At 37.5% G+C, this 12074-nt stretch overlaps 1 protein-coding gene across 16 annotated transcripts in view; it reads right to left on the bottom strand.

Annotated features, from left to right (window-relative positions):
* LOC6568736 (heterogeneous nuclear ribonucleoprotein L) overlaps positions 1 to 12074 on the bottom strand; it is a 129718-nt gene that overhangs the window by 108554 nt on the left and 9090 nt on the right. The gene's annotated exons all lie outside the window — the stretch shown is intronic.

Genomic DNA, 12074 nt, shown 5'->3' with positions numbered 1-12074 from the left:
ACACATGTCTCTGTATGTACTTTTTTTATTTGCTTTTGTTTTTATTTTTGTTTAACTCTTGCTTTTGCTTTCTTTTTGCAACACTGTTGCAGCTGTTGTCGTTGCCCTTGTTGCTGCTGCTGCTGCTGTTCTTGTTGCTATTATCTGTTGTCTGTTTGTCTCTTTCATTAATGTTTCAACTCGTTTACTTTTATGGCAATGGGTCGAATGAGTAATAATAAATACGGATGACTATTTGTGGTTAAGTAGTTAGAACTAAAAATGTATTCTAAGTGAGGCAGGCAAGAGGACTTCTAGTCGAGGCAGCTCGACTTGGAAAAATACCCTATATATATATATACTTCAGTCTTTTCACCCATTTTCCACAAGCACGCAAGACGAAATAAGACTTTCAATTTGCTAATCAAATGGCTCTTGTATCATTATGTTTTTTTTTATTTCCAACGAGATTCCCAAAGCTATTTAGCCTAATCCAGCAACAAGCTAATAAATTGCATTCTTTGCTTAAAGAGCATTCCACGGAATCCATTTATCCACACCCTTCCCCACCACCACCCCCACCCCTCATCAGCGCTCGGACCCACAAACTGAAATATTTAACACAACTATTTGAACCATCCCACTTTAGTACAGACAGAGAGCATTTCATAGCCACTCATCGACTCACAGCCAGGCCCACATATTTGGCATAAACACAAGCACACACATATTTAAATGTATATATATATATTTAGATTATTGTTTTCATAGGTGTTTGTTTTGCATGCCAGTCGCTTTTGTTGAGAAATGTGCTGTGCTTCTGATATCACACATTGTAAAGCAGTCGCACAATTTACATTTATTGTGCATTGCATAGCAGAAAAAAAATTAAATTGTGGTTTGCTTCTTAACGGTGTGAACGAACTGTCAAACGTTTCTGGCAAAAGTGCGCTAGATAAATAAATACCATATATACCTACAACCATATATATATATATATACATATAAATTTAAATGTATGTGTAAATTGTAACGCTTATCTATTTTATCTGCTTATATAGCGAACACGCTTCAAAACAAAAACAAGTCTAAAAATTGCAGTTGAATCGAACCGACTGCGATATACTCTCTCAGTAAATCTGACAAATCTGAAAACTTGATGACTGCCTGCTGAATGCCTATATATACAAGTATATACATCTATGCCAATTAATTTAAAGAAGCTGCCCAGCAGTTAACCTCCCCATTTGGGTGACTGCAGCTTTCAAATTGTTCTGCCATCGATTTTCTAGACTGTCCGTAGTACAATATGTCTGATCCAGGTATGGACGAGTATATAGATATATATATTCCAAGTTACTAGTCTCTAAGCCAATATACTCCACCACCTTCAGTACCAGTGAATACAAAACCAATTGTCATGGTTCGCTGCTTTAAATGCAATCAGCAATGCCAAATGGGGTTAACGTTACAGTTATTATATAGGTATATATAATAATTCTTACATATATATATATATATATGAAATAGTATAGCATACCGCATAGTCTTTAAACATATGTCTGCTATCGACTGCGTTGTTTATCAGTAGAAAACGTGAGTTTAAACAAATTAGACAATCGCTTCCGGTTGGAATATGTTTTATATGCATGCACAAAGCACCTGCCAACAAGTGATAAAACCGACAAATTGAAAAGCCACAGCTTGAAAGGGTTTGGCTAAATATCTTAAATTTGACTATATTCATTTTAATATATATATAGAGAGAGAGAGAGCTACGAATGATATATCTCATTTCTTTACGATGACATTTACACTGTAAACATAAATCGCTGATTTGACATGTTCATTGGAGCTGATTTTAAAGTCAAATATATTTCAATTTTGAAGGATGGAAATGAATGGTTGATTGATTGATTAATTCCAAATACATTCTCTATTTATTTATAATCTCAAGCGAAAATGTAAGAAGTAAACAGATGTTCTGGGAGCTTAGGTCGATTGGCTCTGCCAACTTGAGAAAATTTCACTTCAAAAACATTGAAAACAAACCTAGATTTTTCCCCACCCCCAATCAAAGTCATGTTGATTGCAAGAATTATGAATCCATATCATATACACATTTAATGTAACGGTTTTCTATCCTAAATTGAGTTCTTTTTAAATCTATCCCCATATGTACATATAGAAAGAAACATGAATTTGAAAATTCAACATTTGGAGAAGAGTCTTATTCTGAATCTGCGTATTCCGTTTCCTCATTGCGATTCATTCAACAATTTCATCTTTCATCTACGGATTATTGAAATATGCTATGGATTTAATGGGAAAAGCAAGTATGTACTCGTGAATTAATGTTTTGGTTACAACTCCTTTGAATAATACTCAATTAAGCCACACAGTGCAGAAATATTAATTGACTCCATTAAAATCATGTAAAACCGTATTCATTATTTATGAAAAAGTACTTAAACATACATTTTTTACAACATACCATAAATGAATTAATAAACATCAAGCGACAGCATTGAAAAACTTACCTATAAAGAAAAAAGTGTAAAGAAACATTAATAAACAATATATTTGAAACATATTTTTGTTGCTTACATTGGCATTAAACATTTAAAGCATATTTAAGTTTATTGCTAATTGAATCCAGTGTTCATCCAATTGAATTATTACTAAATGCCATTCAAAAGACAACCGAAGCAAAAAAAAACCCTAAATTAAAAATCACATTCCCGCTGGCCACAACAGGTAATCAACTTTTTGTATTTAGTGAAACATTTGGATTCAAATGTAATTTATGTGTGGCATATTTGAAATATTTATGTATGGATGTGCCTATCTATGTGTGTGTGTGTGTCTCTGTCTCTCCGTGCGCTTTTCAATCGCTGATGACATTAATAACTTGATTAAGTAAGCGTTCAGCTGCCCTTTCGCCCTGCCTTCCCCCCTCAACCAATGCCCTATCAACTGTAATTAATTGCATTCGCTATGGATTGCAATTGCAGCCAGACCAAAAATAAGTCGATGCGAAAAAAATAATATCCACCTTTATATAAATCAATGTTTTTTTCTTCCTTTTTTTTGCACTGACCATGAAGAATATTTTTTCTGCCACTGCAGCACTAAAAATTAAAATAAAATGCTAACAAAAAACGATAAATGGGAAATGCAGAGTATTGCGTATAACACAAAGGTGAATGAAAACACCTTTGACTGGAAGATACCCTGTGTGAGGGGTTTTCTTGTTCCTTTAAATAGTAGGCAACAAAAAAAACATAAGAAAATTTGTTAAACAAAACACGGGAACGATATTTTGAAAACTAAAATAGTTTATTGTTTTTATAAGTTATTGAATGTTTGTGATGCGTACTGGCCAGATACCCTGCACCATTCATCAATAAGCAGATCAAATAACAGATATGAAGGCTATATATTTAATAACATTATTTAGTTGGCAAAAAGATGAAAATATCTCAATTCACATTTTTCTTACTGATGACACCCTACTTAACCAAATTGACAGCGGCAGGGTATGAGAATTAAGCATGGCGCTTTCCACGTGTTCGCTTCTGAGTATATATATTTATATAATAAGATATATATAATATGTATCTTGGGTATCTCTGTATGTATGTAGATAGAGTTTATTGACTTTTAATTTAATGCCGCTGCAGCAAAAATCCAGCACAAGAAGACAAAGGCATAAATTTGATAATTCAATTTTGCCAAAGGCAAAAGTTGACAAATGCAAATTGAATTTTGTTTTGCTTCTCGCAATATGTTGTAATTGTAGTCTTGCAGCAACATTAATTGTTTAATTGCAGAGAGTGTGGCAAGCTTTCATTATAAAATCGCTTTCAGGGAAAACAGCTCAGAATTGTAAATGATATTTTCCGTATGTTTATTTAACATTTTTTGGTGACATTTCATCTTTAAATGAATTGCGGCAAGTTTATTTATTTATATATATATATTATATATTTTCATGCAAATGGATTTGCAGCGCAATTCAATAAACGAGTTAAACCAAATATATATACACATATATTTGTTTGCAGGCAAAATTCGGTTCGATTCGAATTGGGTCAATACATTTAAAAAGCAGGCAGCCAGGGAGAGAGGAAATAAAAAACGTGCAACTCGATTCGACACAAAGCAACAACAAAAACGTTGCCAAATAAAAATGCAAGAAACAACAACAAAATCATATCGTTTGAGGAATGAAATGTAGAGGAAAGAAAGTAAAGAAGGAAAAAATGCAGCAAAGGGGATACCGCAAAACGGGTGCAGCAGATGCCAATGCCAGCAGCAACAAGGCAAACAGAGGGAGTAAGAGGGAGACAGAGAGAAAGAGAGAGAGAGAGAGAGGTAAAGGAAGACAGAAGAGTATGAGGCAAACACATAACTTAACCCTATAAGTATTCCAGTTTGTGGAATTCGTTGTGGTTTTCGCCATTCAACATTCTGTAGTCTTTAATGGAATATAAATGTTGTAAGTTATTGCTGCTAATTGAAAATGATGTTAGTTGAGCATCTTTATATTTCATTTTAAATTTCGAATTTTCATTCAACATATTCGAGTTAAACGATATAAATGACATATATAAAAGATCAAGTTTCGCACTTTTCGTTCACGTTCCCGCCAAGCTGGAATAACATTCTGTAAGCTTAACAGTTTAATTTTCACAACTTGGGCAGTTAACGGGTTAAGCGCTGCGTCAGGCCATATTGCATTTCATTGGCATTTTTCGCAAAAGCGCAGCTCCAAAAACATGTTTATATGCACATGCACGCACACACGCACGCACACACATACACACACACACACGCAAACACATATACTTATAACAGACGCAGACACAGTCGATTTATAAATAAAGCCCCAGCACCGTTAGCAACACCCAAAATAAAGACAGCAAAAAAGAACCAACAAAGAATCGTTTGCCATACGAAAGAAGAAGCAGCAGCAGCAACAGCAGTGCCAACAGTACCGAAAAAAAAAAAAAATAAAACCGTAAGCGGCAGTGTTGCTGCTATTGCCAAAATACAGTCAGCGTCGTAGCCGTCGCCGTCGCCATCGCCGTCATGCACATGTCTCAGTCGTCAAAGCCTGCACTATGCTGCACTCTTCGCTCACGCGTCGAATTGAGCGCAGCCTTGCTTTTGTGAGAGACTTGATGCGCTGCATTTGCGAATGAAGCGACGCGACGCCGCTGCCGGCTCTCAGCTTCTGCTTGTTGTTATTTGTGGACAATTGTTGCTGCTGCTTTGTATCTTCTGAACCTCTCACGATCCCACACACATACACACACACAAAACACTCACATTTAATTATATTTAGCGCGTTTTTACTGTTTACTGTTGTTGTTATTACTACTTTTTTTTTAGTAGGTCAGCGAAATTGTATTTTGTGTACTGTTGCTGCTGCTGCTGCTGTGGCGTCAGCGTCGCAGTCGCAGTCGCTGCGCTCAGTCGCTGCAGCTGCGCAAAACTTGATTTCAAAAGCAGCAACAACAACAACGAGAGGATTGCATTGAAGGTAAACCGGCGCATAAAAGCCGAAGAACAAGCAGGGGAAGCAGAGACAGAAAACTGCATTAAATTTGTATTTGTGATTTGAAGTTGTTGCATTCGCAAAACAAAAGAAAAAACGAAACGGCTAAAAAACGTGTTTCGAACTGCAGCGCACAAACACAACGGCACAGCGAGCAACGATACAAAAAAAATGTTCAAGAAAAATTTCCATAAAAAGAACATAAAATAGCGCTCCGAAGAAGTCGACCACAAAGTTCAAGCACCTGCCAAAAAAAAAACAACAACATATATATATATATATGTATAACAAAAAAAAGCAACGAGCGTACGTAGAATAAAGAAATAAATGTGCAAATCAACAGCGAGCAGAAATGCGGCTACCAAAACAATTCCATATATTTTATCTACGTACTTAACTGAGAAATGCCGCTTCAACTGCGACGCTGACGTTGACGGCAACGTTTGCAGCGCTGCCGGTGGCGTATGAGCAATTGAGTAATTACAATCGACACCACGGCACGCAGCAGCAGCAGCGAAAACAAAAGCCAACTCCACCTTCACCACACATACCCCACACACCACAAGAAAATAAGAGACAACAACAAATGTAGAGCCTATAAATAGCAGTGCAAAGAACGCAGCAATATATTTTGTTGTTGTTTGTATTATTCGAAAGGGATCCAAAGCAATTAAAAGTTATGATAAACAAATTTTTGTTCCATTCGCGCACGCACGCACCACAAAAGAGAGCAAAATGAGAGAGGGAGAGAACGAGAGAGCTAACGAGGGAGTAAGCGTGTCAAAGCTCCCGCAAGAGAGCAAGCACGCGCAATCAAAGAGAGCGAACACCACAAGAGAGAGAGAGAGATAGAGCAGGAGAGAGATCGTGAGCGTAAGCATAGAAAGCCAAGCGAGCGTGGCGAAAGAAAGCAGCAGCAGCAAACACACACACACCCGCTCGCATACGAACGAAAATGATTCTGCCAGTGACGAATTATGCAAAGGGGCATGACTTGAAGCTGCGACGTCAGCGTCGCTGTCAACGCTGCTGCTGCTGCTGCCAAGCGATGAGTCAAAATTGACCAAAATTGCGCGCCAAAAATAAGCGCAAAACATTTTGGCATTAACAAATTAACAAATTGCTCAGCATTGCCGGGCACTTTGTAAAATAGCAATTGTAATGTCATCCAACAAAGGTAAAGAGGAGAGGATGGCGAGGGGGCAGGATGGTCCTTGACGGAATGACTGAAATAAACTACTGAGAGCAAATAAATGAAGTAAATATCTAAAATACAAATCACGACTAAAAACGAATTCTTCTTAAATCGAAATGTGTTTTCAATTTCGAATGCTGACAGAGGAAAAGAAACGTGGATTTTCTGTAGGGTATAAAAGTAACGGAGAAAAGTATCTTTTAGATAGTTCAAATGAAATCTTCTTTTTTATTATATATACATATATACCTGATGGATGTTAAGCCGGAACCAAAACAGGAAAAGGATCTCTGCAGATTGCAATTCACAACCGGAACTGGTAGCTCAATTGAACATGTTTCAGAGCTAGTTATGGGAACCGATATTATCAAAGCCAATTGAAACCAATCATTTTAAAGGTTCAGGTAGAGGTTATACCTGAACCTTTACACTTTATGCGATTTCTGTTTGACTTCCTGCTTTAAATTGGTTCAAGTTTAAGCAACTCAAGAATAGTACAGTTATATTTATAGCAAATTGCTTGGATGTTTATCGCCCCATTTTAATTAAAATCAACTTTGACGCATTAACTCCTAGTTGTAACTGTATCTGTATATGTATCTGTAGCTTTGACACATTCCGCTGAAGTTTCCCTCCATTATTTGTATCTTTTTCACTCTTGGTCTCAACATTCTTGGCATATAACTTAAGATGACGACTTTTTGCACACATTGGACAGCTGTAGAGAGACACACACACACACACAAACAGACAGAGACAGAAACAGACACACATAGAGATAGACAAATGTATCTAGTGCTTGGTGTATCTACCAGATACACAAGCTAAAAAGCTACAGATACTTGCTACTTACTTACCTGTAACGTGTGCAATTGCCAACTAGAACAACACGTTCACCTGTGACAAAAAGCGCACGGACAGGTAAATAAAAGGTAGACCGAGATAGATTGACAGAGAGAGAGAGAGAGGGGGGTAATAGTGCTTAAAGGGGGCACGGGAGGTGGTTACGATAAAGTAAAAACGTGTTTTGTATTGCAGCCATCGCAGCAGAGTTTCTACGCTATTTATCGAGCTGTCCCCGTCCACACCATGCCCTCTCCTCCCCTTGCCAGACACACTACGCCTCACCAGCTCCTCCCCCCCCCCTCTCCCTCTCTCTCTCTCTCGCTCTCTTTAACTGAGCAGAAAACGTGCTTTTTAGAATGGCATACCACAGCCAACTGGAAATTGTATCTAATTAGTCTACCGGTCTACAACAACAACAACAAGAACCATGAAAAAAACATTTACCTTACATGCCCTGCCCCCAACACCTGCCCTTGCTGCCCCTGTTTAACACTTGCCACTAGTGCCCCCGTTTTTTTTTTTTTTTTTTTATTGGGAGAGGGAGGATTACAAATTTGTACGCCCCCATTTAGCGTATGCCTCACAGTTCTATGCTGGGGCAGCTGCAGGCAGGCAAGCTAATAAATAAATTCTCATTCAAAATGAGAATGCGACAAGAGTCTTTATAGTCTCATAAACATTTTCACACCCACAACAACAACAGCAGCAACAACAACAAAAACAGGTTGTTGTCAAGCTTGTCACAGCTAAATGGCATTCAAAATTGTTTTGTCTTCCAAAATTATGTTCACAATTATGCATTTTTACAATTTTTGTTGGCGCTGTTTACTGCTGCTGCTGCTGACTTTAAGCATGATGCTTATTTATTTAATGTGCACTTGATTAGTGTCTAAACATTTATGTTATTTTAATAGTCACTTAAATCTTGTTGGTGTCATAACTAACGTCAACAATTTACAATATCTAATTTATATATTAACAAATAATTTATGCCTTTGCCTAAATTAGTTTCCCAACTATTTGATTTATCATTAAATAATAATGGGGTTGTATTCATAAATTTCAATATCCATTTCCATAGATAATTATATCTTTTAGCCTCTATTAAACTAATTTAATTTGTATCATATATTTCTATATTTGTCTGTGCATTTTCAAGCTAATTAGCTCTGATTAAATGTTGGTTATTCAATTACAATTGAATGGGACATTAAATATTCATGTTTAACATATTTAACTGTATTTTTTGTCCTTGATAATTTAATTATTGGTTGACTTTTTATAGCTTTGCAGAGAGGGTAAATATTCTTGTTCAGAACCTCTAGCCTCTATACTAACTTGTCCCTGAGTCTTAAAGCCTTTTTGCATCAGCCAGAATCGGATCACTATAAGACATGCTTGTCATGGGAATAATCGGTCAGTTTTTGAAATTTATAGTGTAATTTATATGTTGGCAGTCGGATACGTAATCCTCATTCCTTTCCTGCTTAAACATTTGTTCAATTCGACAGTTGTTTCTCGGCCTTAACAAGAACACAACTCTCGAAAAGAGATATTTTTCTATTCTATTCTACTTCTCGCTTTTTCACACTTTCACACAAGCTCACTCTCTCTCTCTCTCTCAATCTCTCCCTCTCTCTCTCTCTCTCTCTCTCTTGAGTAATAAGTTAAGGCATTATTGGTGCAGATCATTTTGTTGGCTGGCTGGTTGCTTAAGGCCATGATCATTAACGTGACTACTCCACTTACACCCATACAAATGGTGCAGCTTGCTCTGCAGATACAATAAAGATATACACACACACACACACACACACACACACAGACACACACACACACACACTTTACACACACATTACAATTGACTAACGCCAAAGCGAGCAGTAAAACGGCCAAGCTCAAAGACAGAAAAAATAAACCCAAAAACCGGGCATAAAATGAGGGGAGCAGAGCTGAAGAGGTGGGAATGGGGGGGAGGTGAGGCTCAAAACACGTCACTTGACGACGCTCAAGTTCAATAACCTGGCCAACAGTTACACTCGCACACACAGAGGCAATTACCAAATAATGTGCCACATGCACATGTAGCCAAAAACGCCGGCAAGGAAAACCAAAAACCAAAACCCGAAAAAACAACAACAATAAAATCTCAACTGAAACTGAACAAAAAACAAATGAAGAGTAAGAAGAAGCAGGAGGAACAACAAAAAATAAAGTAAATTGAAACAAAATATGCGACGATTGCTTACATAACAGCAAATAATGTTAAAGCAGCGGTAAAGCAAAGCACAAACTGCCGCAAAAGAGAGACGGGCAGACATAGAGAGAGAGAGAGAGAGAGAGGCAAAGCGAGCGGAGAGAGAGAGAGAGAGAGAGAAGTAAGCACAAATAATGACAAACAACAGAGAAAACAACACACAAAACGAACGCAATCGAAATTACATTCGAAAAGGGGCAAAGCCAAAATCACAAAAACAAATCTGAAAATATAAAACAACAAAGAAAAAAGAACAACAAAAATCAAAAACAACAACTGAAAAACTGATCTGTATACGGAATTTTAAATTGTTGCTGTTGCTACAGATACAGCTACAGCTACAGCTACAGATACAGATACAAATACTGAGAGTTACTCACAGATTGTTTTGGCATTTGGAAATTGTGCAAGATAATTGTGTTTTTTATTTAGATGTTGAGCAAGTGAAACGAATTAATGTTAGGGCCACAATCAATTAGATATTTTATTAACATATTAAGCCAAAAGTATCTGACAGATACAAATACAGATACAGTGTAAATCACTTTGGATGACCCACACTACAAGTAAAACAAATAGAAATAAATGGCAAATTACAAAAGTATTTCACAGATACAAAAGTTTCTTCAAATCAACAGAGCGGCAAATTACAATGTATCTAAGAAAAGTTCAAAAGTACCTCGTTCTTATTAAAACTAACTTACAATTATAAAAGTATATTCAAGTCAAAAGTATCCTACACATATGAAAGTAACTTCAAGTGAAAAAGTGGCAAATTACAAACTAACTAACCAACTGCAAAAAGTATCTTCAAATCAAAAGCGAGGCTCAAAACGAAACAAAATGCTACAAAAGGGAACAAAGTATCTGACAGCAGCATAAGCTTCTCACAACAAGCACAACATTTAGCTGCACTTGACAGTGCCAAGCTTTACCTAAAATGTGGCCAGCTGCTGCAGTAGCTGACAGATGCAAAAGTTTTCGTTGCACGTAAGGTGCAGCATACAAAGTTTGTGATTAGAACGAATCCCAAATGGATGCCAAGACAGGCTTTAAGCACACACAGAAAAACTTGCCAGCTAAAAACATATTGGCCAAAAATTTCATTAGAAAAACATAATTAAAAATTTAACGCAGCTAATCAAATTGCACGATAAGACGCCACTTGGCTTAAACAAACTAAAAGATACTTTCTGAGAACTTCGAAGAGAGCTCCAGAACTCAACACTCAAAGCTCATAGTGCGTGGAGGCTAAACTTTTTGCTACACCCCGCCACCCCCTCCCTCCCTTCCTTCGTTGGCGTCTTTTATTAGCTGAATATATATGTTTGTATTTCATGGTATTTCACTCACGAAGTTCATTTCGACATAGGCAAAAATATTAGAATTCTTTGAACGTAGCCGCAAAAAAAAGAACAGAAATGAAGTAAAATAAAGAAAGCCAAGTAAAAGAAGAAAACGTGGCACGGCCAATAATCATAATAATAATAATAACAACAACAACAGCAACAACAAAAAACATGAGCCCGAAAAATGTTGTAATGGCTCAAAGTGAAAATAAACTGAAACTGGGCGGGGAAGACGAAGAGGAAGAGGAAGGCATGGCTAGAAGCACATGGTAAAGGAAGGGAAACAAGCATGGCAAATGAAAAACTAATTGTAGCGTAGCGAATTAGGCAAGCATCAAAGTTGGGCTAACAGATGATGGCAGCAGGAAGAAGGAGAAGGAGGAAGACAGTGAGACAGTGAGAGAGAGAGAGAGAGAGAGAGGGATAGAGCACGACGACGACAACCAAAATAAGACAATAACAAAAGAAAAAAAAGTACATTTCTATGCAAGTCACGGCTTAGCCACAGGGCTAACACCCCACCCCCCACCCTCCCCCTACCCTTGCCTTACACACTCGCTTGTAATTGACGCAAGTTTCGAAAAAGTGCTGCAGCGGCAAGCAGTGGGATGGGGTGGGCAGCAGGAGCAGGGGGCGACTGTGTCGGAGTGTGCGTAGCATACTGAAAACAAAAGGCAACGAGACAGTCTCACTCAGCCAAGTCAAGTCAAGTCAGTCATTCAGTCAGTCAGTCAGTCTGAGAAGGCGCGGCAGGTAATAGAAAACCGTTAGCAGCCGCTCGTAATTGGCATTTAAAAGTGTGTCGCACACCAAAAACAAAATCGAAAAAAACAGCCGAAAGAAGAGAGCGAGATAGAGAAAGAGAGAAAGAGAGGGGAGCGTGAG

Source organism: Drosophila grimshawi, unplaced genomic scaffold (genome assembly GCF_018153295.1).
Source record: "Drosophila grimshawi isolate 15287-2541.00 unplaced genomic scaffold, ASM1815329v1 contig_1367, whole genome shotgun sequence".
NCBI lineage: Eukaryota > Metazoa > Arthropoda > Insecta > Diptera > Drosophilidae > Drosophila > Drosophila grimshawi.
The sequence above is the reverse complement of the archived record's forward strand: the minus strand, read 5'-3'. Positions and strand labels throughout refer to the sequence as shown.